The sequence below is a fragment of the Triturus cristatus genome, chromosome 9 (assembly GCF_964204655.1).
Source record: "Triturus cristatus chromosome 9, aTriCri1.1, whole genome shotgun sequence".
Classification (NCBI taxonomy): domain Eukaryota; kingdom Metazoa; phylum Chordata; class Amphibia; order Caudata; family Salamandridae; genus Triturus; species Triturus cristatus.
The window spans coordinates 1,260,369,650-1,260,386,957 of NC_140592.1; positions in this window are offsets into that span (position 1 = coordinate 1,260,369,650).

Consider the following 17,308-nt stretch of genomic DNA (forward strand, 5'->3'; position numbering starts at 1 on the left):
CTGTTGGAACTGAAGGCTAAAAGTCTGGTGCTGAACGTTTTCCTTTCTCACATCTCGTGGAAGCAGCTACCAGTCCTTACGGACAAGACTTGCATCTATCACTATTTGAATGAACAAGGAGGGATAGCTCTCTTCTCGTTAGAAATCAGGATTCTCTTTGAGTTTGCATTCCTCTTCATTGGTCCAAGGGACATGCCATTTTCTAAAATATGCAGTCGGTGTTCAGGATATGCCATGATCACCAATATATTGCCTGCCAGCAGAGATACTTTGCATTCCCTGGGATATATGTCAGATTTTGAAGTTAGATCCAATTAACTCAACTTGGATCGAAAATGGGTATCCTCACCACATTCTTCTAATTGTTATGTTTTGTAGATTTGTAGAGAGCACAATCACCGGGACGGTATCCTGAGAAAATGTGAGCTAGCCAAACCTGGGCATCTGTTGTTGATTTTCTCTAAAACCTTGGACAAGAATGGTAGCAGGGAAATCACCCTGTAGTTGGCGGGCGTTGAAGGGTCTCTGGATAGTTTTTTTAAGCAGTGGGAGGCTAATTGCTTGTTTCCAAGTATTTGGGAAGGTCGCAGAAGAGGTGGAGGTATTTAGAATTGGTGTGACCTTACGCTGATGGGTTCCAATCCTCTGGAGCAGGGGTGTTGGGGGCTAGGGTATGATGGGGCCTCCGTGTGGATGGGCTTCATGATGGTGGTGTTGTCTTCTGAGGTGATATCAGGCCATGTGGTTAGCATTGGTTCTTTGGATAAGATCAAGAGGTGTTTGGCGAGGTCTTTCAGGTCGGTTGTGGGTTGAAGTTGCTGTAACTGGCGGTGATTTTGTTGCTGAAGAATTGAGAGGGATTGTTGCAGAGGTCCTGTGAAGTTGTGAAAGAGTTGGCCACCGGTAAGATTAAATCCTTCACAACAGCAAACATTTATTTGCTTCTGTTGGTGCTGGCATCGATGTTGTCTGCCAGAATGGCATGTTTGGTGATCTGCATAGTTTTGTGTAGCATCTCGGGAAGATTTGAATGTGCTCCTGTCTGCACTGTCCTGGCTCATTCTCTATTTGCACTCCAGTTGTTTGCAGTGGCGTTTCATCAGTCTGAGTACCTCTGTGTACTAACTGGCCTGGAGTCTAGGTCTTGTTGTATTGCTTTATTTGAGGAGGCCCAGGGAGCTAGCGCAGAAGGTGATCCAGTTGTTGAAATTCTTGATGGCTTTGGAGAGGTTATTGCTGTGTTCGGGTTGGTGGGTGTTGAGAGCAGTGTTCCAGCCCTTGTCGGTGATGCTGTTCCAATTTCGGCTGGATGGTCTGACGGTGGTGGTGCATGTGCATCGTACCAGAACAGGAATACATAATTTGACAAGGGTATGGTCTGTCCAGAAGCCTTGTGTGGGCTTGTCAACTCGGATGTTGTCAAAGGTGGTGAAAATAGGCCCCAGGAGGTGTCCGGTAATGTGGGTAGGTGAAGCGCAGGCTTCCAAGATCTTCAATGAGTGCTTTTGAGTTGGTGTCAGCATGGTCTTCCAGGTGGAAGTTCAGGTCTAAGAGTAGGATGCATTAGGGTAGTAGCAGTTGAGCTGCTATGGCATCTGGTAGGCTTGGTGTAAAATAGAGAATTGTATGTTTTTAAACTGGGCATTTCTAAACACTCGGGGGAATTCCAGAGCCTGATCCCCCTCATTGTCATGTAGCACCCCTCCTAAATCATCCTTCCATTTGCCCTGCAGGACCGCCAGTGGGAACCCCGTTTGTTCCCATACGGCTTTATAGATCCATGTTATCAGGTGACGCCTTGTCCCCATGTGTAACAGAGTCTGTATAACGGAGTGTATCTGAAAGAGACTATTAATTATGGATTCCTTACCATAGAATTACCCCCAGGCGTTCGACTGGATCCAGAGAATTTTTCTCCAGCAGCACCCCTGCGTGTCGGATGGTGGCGTTGGTCGACTCCGCGTTCATCGTTGGCGTCGTGATCGCCGGAATGACGTTGCGGTATCTACTTAGACACAGCCCCTGCGCGCTGATGTCAGTTCTTTCTTTTTCCGCGCCAGCCAGCGCAGATCCGGAGAGAGCAGTACCCTTAGTCTTTTTTGACTAGAGTTTTTTCTACTTTTGTTGACTTCTCTTTTCGAATCGTTCGACTCCCTGTGCATTGGGATGTCACATCAGCGGACCGGCTTCAAACCTTGTGACTCCTGTCACAAGTTGATGTCGGTCACAAACCCACATCTCGTGTGCCTCTGGTGCGTGGAGCGCCACCACGACCTGAAGCCGTGCTCCACCTGCTGGGCCATGAACCCGAAGTCTTTGCAGGAGCGGTCCCGAAAGCTTCTCGAGGCCCGGCATTCAGCTCCGCGCATCTCAAGGTCCCGGTCGAGAGGGAGGTCGCGGAGTTACCATCATCACTTTTCTTCAAATTCTTCGTCTTCGGGTAAGTCGAAGCACAAGAAGAAGGCGAAGAAGCACCATCGCTCATGTTGGGTCGGCTCTGAGCTTCCCTCCCTTTCCGGGAGCCGGGGCGACCCCTGCTGAACTTCGTAGCTTTTACGAAGCCCTCCACTCCATCTTTGGGCAGCCCGACTCCGCCGGCGCGCCTTCAGGCCCCGCGGACTCGGCTATTAGTTCTAGGCCTTCGATGCCGGTGGCTTAGGGCCCGGCGCCACAGGGCCCCGAGGAATCTTCTAGGCCTGGATCCTGATCAGTGCTAATCGACCTTACGACCCCTCCTCTGACGCCGAATCCATTGGCGACACTTCCACCCCTTCAGACTCCGGTTGTGTCCCCACCTGACGTCGACCCCGGCCTCCTCCTCGACATGGACACAGAGCCAGACCGGCATCGACGGACGCCGGTACTGGCACCAACCGGTACTTTTGTACCTCTGTTCTATCCTGGCGATCCTTATCGCCCTAAGTGGTAGCCTGCTGGTCCAAGCCTCAACGTCCAAAGGCGCGTTTCCTACTGCTCCTCCAGATAGGGAATCCAAGAAGCTGGGCCATTTTGTGAAGAAAATGTTTTCTTCCGCCAGCTTAGGACTGCAGTTGGTGGACACCCATGTCTCTTGGGCCGTCATTCCTACTCCGTGTGGGATTCGGTCTCGCAAAGGGAGGGACGCAGCAAAGTTTGCCATCTGCTGTGTGCTGGACACCGCCGACTCGCTAGGCAGGACAATTTCAACATCAGTAGCCTTGAGACGCCACGCCTGGCTGAGGTCCACTGGCTTTTCGGGAGATGTCCAATCGACACTTTGGACAGGCCCTTAAATGGCCATCGCCTGTTTGACAACAAGGCAGACAAAGTGCTTGAGCGTTTCAAGGACTCTAGGGCTACAGCCAGATCCTTGGGCCTCACTACCACCACTACCACCTCGCACCCCTTTCATGGCTACAGAAGGGGTGCCTCACCACGTTCCGCCCAGAGCCTGCGCAAGCTACCGAGCCTCTGCGCGGCCGGGGATGTGGGGCCCAGCGACGTGGGTCTGGGGGCCAGCAGGCTGGCCAGTCCTCCAGTGCCCCCTCTGGAGCAGCCTCCAAACCTTCCTAGTCCGACCTTTCAGGGCCACCAGTTGCTAGTGGGCGGCAGGATCCGCCACCACCTCCTCCACTGGCACAACATCACATCAGACAGGTGGGTTTTGCAAATAGTCTGAATGGCTACTCACTCCCCTTCGAGACTACCCCTCCATCCATGCCACCTACATCCCATCGCATGTCGGAGGATCACTTGGCCCTTCTCCGTCAGGAAGTTACGGCTCTCTTGGCTAAGGGCGCTATCGATCGCGTTCCTGTCCCAGAAATACGTCGTGGTTGCTACTCCCACTACTTTCTGGTGTCCAAGAAGGACAAAGGCCTGCGTCCTATCTTAGTCCTCAGGGACATCAACTGCTTCTTCCGGAAGGAGAAGTTCAAGATGGTGACATTGGCTCAGGTCCTGTCTGCCCTTGACCCTGGAGACTGGATGGTAGCGTTGGACTTTCCGGACACTTATTTTCACATCCCCATCCTGCCTCCCCACCTGCTTTACCTATGGTTCTCGGTTGGCCACGAGCATTTTCAGTTTACCTTGCTCCCCTTTGGCCTTACAAGCACCCCCTCGGGTGTTCACGAAAGTGATGGCGGTGGTCGCAGCTCATTTGCGCAGATCAGGAGTTCCAGTCTTCCCCTATCTCGGCGACTGGCTGTTGAAGGCCGGCTCACCCCAGGCTGTCATCTCCCACCTCCAGACTATGGCAGACTTCTTGCATTCGTGCTGGGGTTCACAGTCAACGTGCCAAAGTCTCACCTGACCCCCTCCCAGAAGCTCCTTTTCATCGGAGCCGTTCTGGACATAGCCCAGTTTCGGGCCTATCCTCCCGAACATCAAGCCCAGGATATTCGGGCTATGATACTGATGTTCCAGCCTCTATCCTGGATTTCAGTACGGATGACCCTGAGACTACTGGGCCTCGTGGCCTCCTGCATCCTTCTAGTGGATCATGCCAGATGGCATATGCAGGCTTTGCAGTGGGACCTGATGTTCCAGTGGGCACAGCATCAAGGGAATCTGTCTTATGTCATCCAGATCTCGGCAGGGACTGCACATCATTTGCAGTGGTGGCTTACGAACCAGGATTGGGTCCAGGGCAGATCCCTCTCCTTTCCCCAAACAGAGTTTACAGTGGTGACAGATGCATCACTTCTGGGATGGGGCGGCCACATAGGAGAGGCGGATATCTGAGGCCTCTGGCCTCTGGCCTCCGGCGGAGTCTGGGATACTAATCAACCTTCTGGATCTCCGGGCGATTCGTTTGGCACTGAAGGCATTCATTCCCTCTGTCAAGGGAAGAGTAGCGCAGTTGTTCACAGACAACACTTCAGCTATGTGGTATTGCAACAAACAGGGAGTAGTGGGGTCGTGGACCCTATGTCAGGAGGCTCTTCTCCTCTGGAAGTGGCTGAAACATCAGGGCATGTCCCTGGTAGTTCAACACCTGGCAGGTTCTCTGAACGTCAGGGCGGACGAACTCAGCCGCCGGTGCTTGATGGATCATGAATGCCGTCTTCACTCGGAGGTGGTGCAAAGTCTCTTTCAGCCGTGGGGAGAGCCTTGGTTAGATCTATTCGCCACCAAAGAGAACGTGCAATGTCAGCAGTTCTGCGTGTTGGAATTTCCAAGGCGGCACTCGCTCGGCGACGCTTTTCGTCTCGAGTTGAGTTGCGGTCTATTATACGCCTTTCCGCCTATACCACTTCTGCCCAGAGTGCTGAAGAAGATCAAACGCGACCGGGCCCAAGTCATTCTTGCGGCTCCGGACTGGGCACGAAGAGTCTGGTATCCCGAGCTCTTGAACATGGCCATCAATCCTCCGATCAGACTGCCTCTTCGGGAGGATCTTCTGTCGCAGCAGCAGGGGGCGGTCTTCCACCCGAACCTGTCCAGCCTCCACCTCCTTGCGTGGAGATTGGACTGCGACAGTTGACAGCTTTCAACCACCCTCCCGAAGTCTGTAACATTATTCTGGCAGCCAGGCGTCCTTCCACCAAAACGGTATATGCCTGTAGCTGGAACAAATTTGTGGCATGGTGCGTAGCAAAGGCTGTGGATCCCCTTTCTGCCCCTCTTTCAGAGGTTCCCCTCTCCCTGCTTTCTTTAGCCCAACAGGGCTCTACTCGGGGCACTCTCAAAGGCTATCTTTCGATCATTTCAGCCTTCCTTCGCCTTCCTGATCAAACTTCTCTTTTCGAGTCCCCTATTGTAAATTGCTTCCATAATGGCATTACTCATCTTTTTCCTCCTATTCCTTTCTTAATGCCCCAGTGGGACTTGAACCTTATTCTAACTTATTTGATGTGCGCGCACTTTGAGCCCCTGCATAATTGCCCTCTCAGACTCTTGACTCTGAAGACTGCCTTTCTGGTTGCCATCACCTCTGCACGCAGGGTGAGTGAGCTCCAGGCTCTTTCTTCTAAGCCTCCTTTCCTTGCTGTTCATCTGGTCAAGGTCGTCCTTAGAACCAGACCTTCTTTTCTTCCCAAAGTGGTTATCTCTTTCCACATAGGACAGACCATCACTTTGCCCACCTTCTTTCCGTCTCCGCATCGTTCTAAAGAGGAAGAAAGGCTCCACCGCGTGGATCCAAAACGTGCGCTTTCATTTTATTTGTATTGCATAAGAAAATTCTAGGTGGAAGATCAGCTCTTTGTTGGATATGTGTGTGCCAAGAAAGGTCGGGCCGTGCTAAAGCGCACCATCTCTCGATGGGTCGTTCTTTACATAAAGATCTGCTGTTCCTTAGCGAAAAAAGAACCTCCATTAGGGTTGCGTGCCCATTCCACCAGGGCGACGGTGACCACTACTGTTTTGGGACGTGGAGTCAGCCTTCATGATAACTGCCAGGCAGCCACGTAGGCTCCATTGCACACGTTCACTAAACTCTACTGCCTGGACAGGCACGTCCGAAGAGGCGGCTTCTTTGGCCATTCTGTTCTTCAGGACTTCCTGGTGTGAACTTGGTTCGCAGGCCCATCTCCGGGGTTGATATTGCTGGGGTATCTATTCTAAGGTAAGATATCCATAACTAAGTCTCTTTCAGATGAACAAGTTACTTACCTTCGATAACGATATATCTGTAAGAGACATATATTAGTTATGGATTCCTTACCGCACCACCCATCCTCCCCGTTCTGCGAACTGACTTCTAGTGTTAGAGCTCCCTTGCAGGGCCCTAGTTTTGTGCACCAGTGGTCTTTGTCTTGCATGGCTCTGCACTTCTGGTGTGAAATGTTGTGTAAAGAACTGACGTCAGCGTGCAATGGCAGTGTCTAAGTAGATACTGCAATTTCCACGATGGCGACCACGATGCCATCGACGAACGTGGAGTGGACCAACTTCACCTACTGACGTGCAGGGGTACTGCTGAGAAAAAATTCTCTGGATCCAGTCTGATGCCTGGGGGTTATTCTAAGGTAAGGAATCCATAACTAATATATGTCTCTTACAAATCTATCATTACCAAAGGTAAGTAACTTGTTCGTCTGGGATAACGGGGAAGGACCTCGTCTAGCTCGGTTTCGCCTCTGCTGTCCTTTCGCAGAGCGTCAGATGGAGCCCCCACCCTAGGTTTAGAAGGGATCTCGCTGTGTGATTGTCCTGTTCTTGAGTTTCAGAGGGCTGGTTAATCTAGCAGCTTTCAAGATGGCGTCTCTGTCTTAAAAAGTGGAGAAGCTTGGCTATCATGGGGGGGATGGCAGTGCCCTATGTGCTCTTTCTATAGAGAAGAATGCCGTTAAGTCGGATGCAGATAAAAGACTTGAACCAGTTCTCCAGGAAAATCAGTGGATCGCAGTGCTCAATCTCCTCCGGTCAGCCTGTTGCTCCTGCGAGATCGCCCCTCGGAGTCTTTCACCCTCCCCTCGAGCACCCACACTCAGTCCTGGAGATCTTGAATATCACATTGGTTGGCAACGGTCTGTGGCTGTAGCATGGCCAACGTTTTCTCTCACTCTGTAACTATCTGAGTTTATGGTGGTCATCCAAAAGAAAACCTAGCTCCGTCACTAGAAAGCCTATTCTCTATTGGGATTTAGGAGCTTTCAATAGCCGCAAGGACTTTGTCTAACTTGTTATCAGTGGGCGTCGGAGGGAGCAGAGAGTCCACAGGCATTGGGGTCTCCAGCACTATGGTTGGCAGGTCAACTACCAGGGGTGCCTTTGTAGGTGTGGTTGATCTCAGGCGACCCTTCATAGGAGGGAAGGCAGTGCTGGGTAGGTCCAACTTTGGAAATCAGATGAAGGGGAGTAAGCCGATGTTTGGCCTGTTCATGGGGAGGGCTGTCATTCGACTCCCCCACCTTAGGTCTCTCGGCGAGGGTGGCCCCAGGACTGCAAAATCTCTCAGCACTAATTCACTGAAGCAGGTATCTACACCCCAGTCCAGTAGGGCCTCCAAAGGTCGCTGCCAGCTAAGCGTATCAATTACTGAGAGGGTTCAGGTTTAGGTGTCCACGCGGACCACTGCACCTCTTTCTTGTTCAGGTGGGTGCAGAAATAATCTCAGGCACCAACTTGCGTGTCCCAACGAGCTCCCTACGTCTTACTGCTGCCAGTGGTCAGATGTGCCCAATGTGGCTGCTGCAGAGTGGACAATAAGAGGAGTCACCTCCCCCCATACATCCCCCCACAACTCCCAACCCCTGTCAGAGTAACAAATTATCCTAGGTGCTTCCAGCAATTCCTTGGTATATTCTTCAGGAGGGCAGTGGGGCCCTAATAGTGTATATTAATGTCTGCCAGGGGAAGGGACGGGACAAGAGCCCCCTCTGCCAAAAGAGTCGGCAACGAGCCTTTCGAGTCTCCGCCAAGTTCTGCAGTGTGGGCCCCCTGCTAGGCATCCCTCACCACATCAGGAGTCGCATCGTCGCCCATGTGTGGGCTATGGCACGTCGTTGGGTACCCTCCAAGCCGCCTCCACTGCTCCTGCCGACACAAGACAAGACCCAGCCAGGGCAGTGCCAGCCCCCGGGTGAGGGCTACTCAAACGGTGTCCAACATCCAGGATTTCTAGGACCAGCACAGCAGGGCACTTTCTCTGTCCGCATGGCCTTCTACCTCCCCGCCTCCCATCTCCGCTTGCAGCTCTGGTCCAGGTGTGGGAGGTGTAATGTTTACCGGCGGGGTAGCGTTCCAGCCTACCCGCTGCCGGAATTGACGTATTGGCGCTGGCGCACGACGCCACGCGCATTTGGTAAAAATAAAGAGGCGGGCCCCGGAGTTTCAGTCGGGACCACTCCGCAGAACCAAACACACGTGTGGTGTGATTCTTTAGCAGCCGCAGCGCGCATTGCATCTCGCACGCTGCACAGAATGTCACACTGGCGACGAAGGTAGTATTCCAGAACCCTGCCCACAAGGCTGCCCTGATCAGCTCCACTGTGCCTGCGCAAGGAAAAAGGGAGAATCCTGCCTGCTGCCACCTCAGGAAGCCCGGGGACCCCGGTAAGAGTCTGCCTGCTGCCATTAGAGAGGGCCTAGTAGCCCCTGTCAGGACCAGAGCTCACACACCCACTTTACTGTGCAACCCTGATCTAGGAGCAACTCTTGGAGCTGATTTTGCGACAACCCCTGGAGGGCATTGATAACCAGGAGCAGCCTGGCACACCACTGCGCAAAGGACTCAAGCACTACCCCAGTTAGGCGGCTGCCCTCAGGCCTGTCACAGAGGCAGTGCACATGCCACGAGGTACGCCCACGCCCACAATGGCAGCGATTCCGGCTATTGAGCCATTCATAGTGGACGGTGCCCCCTCCTCCCTAGCCCCAAAATGGAGGGACTGGACAGATCGTCTACAATTCTACTTCGAAGGGGCAGGGATAGCCCGGGATAGACGCAGAGCATTACTACTCCACCTAGGGGGCAAAGATATACACCGCATCTACAAAACGCTGGTGGAAGCTACCCCCAAGACGTACGTGACGCTGCTCAACGCTCTGAATGCGCACTTTGAGCCGATGGCAAACATAGACTACAAGAGATTTATCTTTCGCCAGGCCAAACAGGAAGCAGAAGAGTCGTTGGACACATTCCATGGACGTTTGAAGGAGCTCGCCAGCAAGTGCGGCTTCCAAGATGAACAAAAGGAGATCAGGGGCCAGATAATACAAGGGTGCTACTCATCTAAGCTCAGAGAGAACATCCTCCAGGAGTCCGGAAAATTGCTGCCTGATATCCTCACATTGGGACGATCCAAAGAATTGTCGGAAGCCAGAGCATCCCACATGGAGGCTGCCCTCCATTGCCCCATCAAGAGGGAGCAGGCAAATGTGGCAGAGCAAGTGAATGTGGTGAGAGCCAAGTCGCACCAAAGCCCGGGAAAGCGTCCGCAAGACAGGAGGAAAGTCTGGCTACTGTGGAGGCACACCCCACCGTATGCAAGACTGCCCGGCAAGGGGGAGGAGGTGCACAGCCTGCGGGTGGATGAACCATTTCGCGGCAGTATGCAGGTCGTCGAAGCCCCAGAAAGAAGCTGCACAGACCGTAGCTGAAACGCAAGATAGCGAAGATATGGACGACGACACGGGAGAGTACCCCGTCCATTATGTATTCATAGTGGATCTGCCACCACGGAAAAGACGGCGACTTCCAAAGTGCAGACTCAAGATTCACCACCAAGACGTACGGGCCACCATAGACACAGGGGCCTCGATTGAACTGATGGCTGCTAATGTATACAACCAACTGAGTCCACGGCCACCCTTGCGTCAAGCAAAGATTCGAGTAGTTGCCTACTGACAGAAGACACCCGTCCCACTGCTGGGATGTTTCAAAACAGAACTCAGACACAAGGACCTCAATATCCCCACCACAGTGTACGTAACGAAAGAAGGAGGCGGAATGCTGGTAAGCGGCCAGACAGCAGAAGAGATGAAGCTGACCTCATTTGCCCTTGCGGTACAGGATGAAGAACTAGCGACCATCATGGAGGAGTTCGATGACATCTTCAAGGGAATAGGATGCCTAAAAGGGAAAGAGGTTTCTCTCCATATTGACCCGTCAGTACAACCGGTAGCGCTGAGACATAGGCGCATTGCTTTCCATCTACGACAAAAGGTCGAAGTCGAACTGGAAGCACTGGAGAAACAGGGGATAATAGAGAAGGTCAGTGGGCCGTGGGTATCCCCGATCGTAGTGGCAAGAAAACAAAAAACTGTTTGGGCAGGTCCGCATCTGCGTTGACATGCGCCTCCCAAACGCAGCCGTAAAAAGGGAACGCCACTTAACCCCCACCATCGATGTTATTCTGGGGGAACTGAACGGTGCAGTGTGGTTCTCAAAGATGGACTTACATTCAGGATATCACCAAGTGCCCCTGCATCCAGACTCTCAATACATCACCACATTCTCTACCCACGTTGGCCTCAGACGATACAAGTTTCAACTTTGGGATCTCGAGTGCTGCTGATGGAGTAGTGGGTGTAGCATGATGGAGCTGTGGGTGGAGCATGATGGAGCACTGGTTGGTGCATGATGGAGCAATGGGTGGAGCATGATGGCACTGTTTGGTGGAGCATGATGGAGAAGCGGGTGGGGCATGATGGAGCAGTGGGTGGGGCATGATGGAGCAGTGGGTGGAGCATGATGGGGCAGTGGGTGGCCCATGATGGAGCTGTGGGTGGAGCATGAAAGAGGAGTGGGTGGAGCATGATGGAGCAGTGGGTGGAGCATGATGGAGCAGCGGGTGGGGGTGGAGTAAGATTGAGCAGTGGGTGGAGCACGATGAAGCAGTGGCTGGAGCTTGATGGAGCTGTCGGTGGAGCATGATGGAGCTGTGGGTGGAGCATGATGGAGTAGTGGGTGGAGCATGATGGAGCAGTAGGTGGAGCATGATGGAGCTGTGGGGTGGAGCATGTTGGAGCTGTGGGTGGAGGATGATGGCACTGTATGGTGGAGCATGATGGAGTAGTGGGTGGTGCGTGATGGAGCAGTGGGTGGAGCATGATGGAGTAGTGGGTGGAGCATCATGGGGCAGTGGGCGGAGTATGATGGAGCAGTGGGTGGTGCATGATGGAGCAGTGGGTGGAGCATGATGGCACTGTATGGTGGAGCATGATGGAGGAGTGGGTGGAGCATGATGGAGCAGTGGGTGGGGCATGATGGAGCAGTGGGTGGAGCATGATGGAGTAGTGGGTGGAGCATGATGGAGCAGTGGGTGGGGGTGGAGTATGATGGAGCAGTGGGTGGAGCATGATGGAGCTGTGGGGTGGAGCATGATGAATCTGTGGATGGAGCATGATGGCACTGTATGGTGGAGCATGATGGAGCAGTGGGTGAGGCATGATGGAGCTGTGGGTGGAGCATGATGGAGCATGATGGAGCAGTGGGTGGAGTATGATGGAGCAGTGGGTGGGGGTGGAGCATGATGGAGCAGTGGGTGGAGCATGGTGGAGCATGGTGGAGCATGATGGAGCTGTGGGGCGGAGCATGATGGAGCAGTGGGTGGAGCCTGATGGAGCAGTGGGTGGGGGTGGAGTATGATGGAGCAGTGGGTGGAGCATGATGGAGCTGTGGGGTGGAGCATGATGGTGCTGTGGGGTGGAGCATGATGGAGCAGTGGGTGGGGGTGGAGTATGATGGAGCAGTGGGTGGAGCATGATGGAGCAGTGGGTGGAGCATGATGGAGCTGTGGGGTGGAGCATGATGGAGCTGTGGGGCGGAGCATGATGGAGCAGTGGGTAGAGCATGATGGAGCAGTGGGTGGAGCATGATGGAGCTGTGGGGTGGAGCCTGATGGAGCAGTGGGTGGGGGTGGGGTATGATGGAGCAGTGGGTGGAGCATGATGGAGCAGTGGGTGGAGCATGATGGAGCTGTGGGGTGGAGCCTGATGGAGCAGTGGGTGGGGGTGGAGTATGATGGAGCAGTCGGTGGAGCATGATGGAGCTGTGGGGTGAAGCATGATGGAGCAGTGGGTGGAGCATGATGGCGCTGTGGGGGGGAAGCATGATGGAGCTGTGGGGCGGAGCATGATGGAGCAGTGGGTGGAGCATGATGGAGCAGTGGGTGGAGCATGATGGAGCAGTGGGTGGAGCATGATGGAGCTGTGGGGTGAAGCATGATGGAGCTGTGGGGCGGAGCATGATGGAGCAGTGGGTGCGAGAACAACTGAAACAAGGGAGCTCACAAACCAAGATAGGGGTGGGAGGCGATGGATGAGAGGAGCAAAACTGATGCTGGGTGAATGGCTCGATGGAAGGATGGCTGGTTAAACAGATGGATGGACGGAGGCGTGGATGGATCAATTGAAGCAGAGAGGATGAGTGGAGCGGAGGAAGGGTGGATGGAGAGAAGGGACGATGGATAAAGAGAAGCTATGATGGAGGGAAGGAGGGATGGATACATTTGTTGAAGAGTAAAAGGCACAATTTGGCTGCAGTGTTTTCAGAATGTCCACAGGGATGCAAACAGACGAGTGCCGGCTGGCTCGCCTCACCCACCCACTCTGTGATATTCAGGGTGGGGTTCAAAGCGGGGGGGGGGTTCGACATTTCCGGCTGCTCATTTGGTGTACACTGATAACTGCACATATGTGTGCGTGGTGAAGTCCTGTGTACTGACCGGGTGATTCGTCGTGTGTCCTGGCTTCGGCTGCCAGTGAAGTGTTGTCAAGTAAAACCCACTGAGGTTCGGGCTGTGCTGGGGTGGGGTAGGTGAGGGGTGGGGGGAGCAAGTTGTGGCAAACAGAGGTAAAGACGTGTGAGTGCACGGTGTAGACTCGTCCATGCGTCACAGCAAACAATAGAGAAATCTGTGGCTACAGACACACGGACGCAGGTGCACGGGTAGACACAGCACGCTGGAGACACCCACCCTCCAAGCGTCGACCATGGAGGGACAAACAGGGCGGGGGGGGGGGGGGGGGCTGCTGTTTAAGATGCTAATCTGCCCACGAGGTATCAGTGTCGGATTGCGAGGCGACTTCGCCTGCAGGCGCTCGGGGTTTATTTGTCTGATGCAAACCTGCGTGTAATCCTTGCTAAGCCCCTGCTCCGTGTCTTTCATCCCAACTCCCTAATTTGTTTGCGGACTTCGAGGCGCCTTAGATCGTTGCAAAGCTGTTGAGCCGCAGACGGGGCCGTTTTCGAAGAAACAGAAGGTTTAAGGGGGCTGGCCTGTCCCATTAGATGCAGAATCTGTTCAGCGTCCGCGGCGAGGTGTGAAGTGGCGCTGGCACACAGATGCCACCCGTGGGTTTGGGCGCTATGCATCGCCGGAGGTGCCCATGAGTGTCTTTCAACTGCCACCATCGGCCGAGGGCCCTCGGGTGGCCGTGTAACCCGGTGGTGGTTTTCAGCTGCCATTGTGTTGCCAGGACCCAAGTTCTGCTCTTTGCTTTGCCCGTGGGCTTGCGATCCTAGGGTGGCATTGTGGTGGTTTTCAGCTGCCTCTACGTGACATACCTTCAGAATAGGCCCGCGGCCAGACCTGCGGAGGGGGGCGGTTTCCATAGGTAGTTCAGAGCGTTCCAATGCTGTTAAACCTGGTAATAACCAAAGAAGGCAAACCTACCCATACCTTAGAGCAGGCTGTGCCCAAGAGAGGAGGCGTGCAGAGGATGTACAGGAAGGCCAAATATTCAACGAAAAAAAGGAAAGGTGACAATCAGAAGTTGTATGTCAAAGTACATTTTTCATGCAGGTTTTTAGGAACACAGAGCAGGACTTGGACTCTACGGATGCCACATTGTAGATAGAAGCATCGTTTGCATGTGAGATGCTGCTGCATTGGGTTCTGTGGATAGGCCTTCCGTCTGTCCGCCGCTAGGTTACTGCAGGAGCGCATCTCGGCAAGGACAGCTGGTCAGAGCAAGGGTTGGCAGCAGAAAGAAATGTCTGGACACATTTCAAAAGCTTTAGCCTACGCTGGAATGAAGCGATAACCTTATGATCAAAGGAAATGAAAGTGGGGTCCATTGGGATGCCCTGGTCTAGCATGGCATAGGATGGCGGTGAGAGTGGTTTCCTAGACACTGGATGTGTATTCCTGTAGCTGGAGGCAGGAAGAGACACGGACACTGAAGCTACAAGGGCTGCCTTGGGAAATGCCATGAGGCCTTTTCTTTTACAAGAATACATAACAATGATGGATGGAATGCTTGATTTAATCTCAGCTTTGTGCCAACCATGCCACCTCTGATCATTTGGACCCACCCACATGCAAATCAGTCATGATCCTTCTCCAATAGGATGAGTCCAGCCTGAACTGCCTGGCAGGGTCCTCTTTGAACCAGAACCTGAGCCATTGCCGGTGGCTGAGGTTAAGTGACGCCTTCCTTTCATCAGCAGGTTCTATTCACAGTCAGTGCCCTAAGTGCGACGGGTATGCCCAGACGTGGCTCTCACGCTCACTGTGTCATCAGGCTCAAGCTATACCTCACCAACAAGACCCAAGTAGTTCACAACCCTTCTGGAGGTGCTTGTGTTCCCATCTGGAGGGGACTTGGCCTAGCGTTTGATCCCGACTGGTTTGCATAAGGTGGGTGTTGGTGTGGAGTGGCACGGTGGGTGAGAAACGATGGTGTGGAATGCGGCCTGAGCTATGACCAGTGGCTGAGATGATGCGAGCAATCCTCCTTGTTTTTCGTTGTTTTTTTTTACTTTTGTAGAGGCAGAGGCAGAGGAGAGGCAGAGGTAGAGGCAGAGGAGAGGCAGAGGAGAGGCAGAGGCAGAGGAGAGGCAGAGGCAGAGGAGAGGCAGAGGAGAGGTAGAGGCAGAGGAGAGGTAGAGGAGAGGCAGAGGAGAGGCAGAGGCAGAGGAGAGGCAGAGGCAGAGGAGAGGCAGAGGAGAGGCAGAGGAGAGGTAGAGGCAGAGGAGAGGTAGAGGCAGAGGAGAGGCAGAGGAGAGGCAGAGGCAGAGGAGAGGCAGAGGAGAGGCAGAGGCAGAGGAGAGGCAGAGGCAGAGGAGAGGCAGAGGAGAGGTAGAGGCAGAGGAGAGGCAGAGGAGAGGTAGAGGCAGAGGAGAGGCAGAGGAGAGGTAGAGGCAGAGGAGAGGCAGAGGAGAGGCAGAGGCAGAGGAGAGGCAGAGGCAGAGGAGAGGCAGAGGAGAGGTAGAGGCAGAGGAGAGGCAGAGGAGAGGTAGAGGCAGAGGAGAGGCAGAGGAGAGGCAGAGGCAGAGGAGAGGCAGAGGCAGAGGAGAGGCAGAGGAGAGGCAGAGGAGAGGCAGAGGCAGAGGAGAGGCAGAGGAGAGGTAGAGGCAGAGGAGAGGCAGAGGAGAGGCAGAGGAGAGGTAGAGGCAGAGGCAGAGGAGAGGCAGAGGCAGAGGAGAGGCAGAGGAGAGGCAGAGGAGAGGAGAGGCAGAGGAGAGGGAGAGGCAGAGGCAGAGGAGAGGCAGAGGCAGAGGAGAGGCAGAGGAGAGGCAGAGGCAGAGGAGAGGCAGAGGAGAGGCAGAGGAGAGGCAGAGGAGAGGCAGAGGCAGAGGAGAGGCAGAGGAGAGGCAGAGGCAGAGGAGAGGCAGAGGCAGAGGAGAGGCAGAGGAGAGGCAGAGGAGAGGTAGAGGCAGAGGAGAGGCAGAGGCAGAGGAGAGGCAGAGGAGAGGCAGAGGCAGAGGAGAGGCAGAGGCAGAGGAGAGGCAGAGGAGAGGTAGAGGCAGAGGAGAGGCAGAGGCAGAGGAGAGGCAGAGGAGAGGCAGAGGCGTTTTCCTGAGCTCTGCCATTTGGTGGCGGGTCGGGAGGGAGTGCTCCTGCAGTTTGATTTTCAAGGTGAGAACGTTTCTCGGGCAGGTCTGCACCTTTGTGTGTCCCTGATGCTGCTTCAGAAAGGATGACGACAGCCAGGTGAGCTCACACGTCAGGGTGTCCGTGTTGTAGGGGCTCAGCTTGGAGCCAACCATGAGAAACGTCACTTCAAGTCTGTGTCCCAACGGCAGCGCCCCCAATATGTGGTTTACAGAAATAAAAGATGAAGGTAATAGCACAGAAACATGAAAATAAGTTGTTTTATTTTGGTTGCATAAACCTAGCTAAAAGACAGCGCAGAGTTCACATGGTCAGAGAAAAACAAAGTTCACAAGCGGATGGGGAGGGCGCTGTGCTGTGGGTGGTTAATGCACTGTGATGTTGTGTTCTTCAAAGAGGTGTGTCTTCACCTCTTTGCTAACCTGGAGCAGTGTTGGGGCGGTCCTGACGGACGCAGGTCACTATGTACAACAAAACCATTCAAGGTATGCCAGGACAGAGGCGACAAACAGTGCACCAAGATTGTTTTATAGTATTTAGGGCAGTATTTTTGTTGTTGTTCCCAAGTCAGCCTTCAAAACAACCAAATTAAATTAACACATGAAGTCTGTGAGTCTTTGGCTTGGGGTTAGGTCTGAGGTGGTATCGTGATGGCTTACTGCGCTGACTCTCCATAGCACCACTTGGCTGAACTGGGTGGATGGGCACGTTTCGTTTATCTCAGTGCCAGCGGTCCTAGGAGAGGACGGTGCGGACAGTCGAGCCATGCTCTTGGCTGACGATGCTATCCTCTGCCATATCTTCGGATCCGGGCACCGGGCTCGCCATCACATCGGTGACATCAGAGCTCATTGTTTTCTTAAGCCAGGATACATTGCGGGTGATTGTTTCGTCACCTCGTTGAGCTGTGATGGCTGTGCCATTAGTCGGCACTACAGTCCATTGACCAGGCTCGTAAATTGTGCGAAATTTACTTCCACCACGCCGGTTTCGGACCAGGACAAAACTCCCTGGAGCCATGACTCGGGTCTTGGCTTTCCTCTTTCAGCTGGCTCGTTCGTTGTTCACTGTCCGTACCTGGGTACCAGCAGGATCAT